This window comes from Colobus angolensis, unplaced genomic scaffold, assembly GCF_000951035.1.
Source record: "Colobus angolensis palliatus isolate OR3802 unplaced genomic scaffold, Cang.pa_1.0 Scaffold406, whole genome shotgun sequence".
In the NCBI taxonomy this organism is placed as follows: Eukaryota; Metazoa; Chordata; class Mammalia; order Primates; family Cercopithecidae; genus Colobus; species Colobus angolensis.
This window is the reverse complement of record NW_012117444.1, coordinates 268090-269133: the sequence shown is the minus strand read 5'-3', so window position 1 is coordinate 269133 and position 1044 is coordinate 268090.

The window sequence follows — 1044 nt, the reverse complement described above, 5'->3', positions numbered from 1 at the left end:
GGCTAATTTTTGTATTTTTAGTAGAGACGGGGTTTCACCATGTTGCCCAGGCTGGTTTTGAACTCCTAAACCCAGGTGATCCTCCCGCCTTGGCCTCCCAAAGTGCTGGGATTACAGGCGTGAGCCACCACACCTGGCTAATACGATTTTCTTAGGATAGTTTTTCAGAAGTTGGTCCAGTGGGGACGAACATGTCCAAAAAGCAGCAGAGTCTCAATCTGTCACCCCGGCTGGAGTACAGGCACGATCTTGGCTCACTGCAACCTCTATCTCCTGGGTTCAAGAGATTCTCCTGCCTCAGCCTCCTGAGTAGCTAGGATTACAGGTACCTGCCATCATACCCAGCTAATTTTTGTATTTTTAGAAGAGACGGGGTTTTGCCATGTTGGCCAGGCTGGTCTCGAACTCCTGACTGCAAGTAATCCACATCCCTCGGCCTCCCAAAGTGCTGGGATTACAGGCATGAGCCACCATCCCCGGCAGCATTCTTGAACCATCGAAATTACAGAACTGGAGAACAGAGTGGTTTCCAGGGCTACGGAGGAAGTGGGTGTGGCTATAAATGGGCCACATGAGGGATTCCAGTGCTGATGGAAATATTAATACTTTGTGTTAAGGTCCTGGCTATAGCCTATGTACCAAAGGACAGGGCCTCCTCGGGCCAGAGAACCGCCAAGGTGCAAGGTCTGAGTTCAAGCCCTCCATTCTGCACCCACTTGTGACCACCTCCTTTCCCAAATGTGAAGGCTCCAGAGTGAAGAGCTAGGGCTGGGGGTCCCTGGGAAGGAGGCTGGGGCAGAGCACTCACTTTGGTGAAAAGCCTCCACCACTGCCAGTTCCGCAGCTTGAGGTAGGCGGCACAGTTCCTCTGAATCACCTTCATGGCGGTCAGCTGCTGCTGCCTCTTGGCAAAAGCCCTAGGGAGGGGGTAAGAGAAGGTCGGGGGGGTGGTCATGAAGCCTCACCCTGCTGTCCACAGAGCCTTGCCCCAAAGCATCCCCAACCTGCACAGGGACATGCCCCATTCTCCCCAGCTCAGGTTCT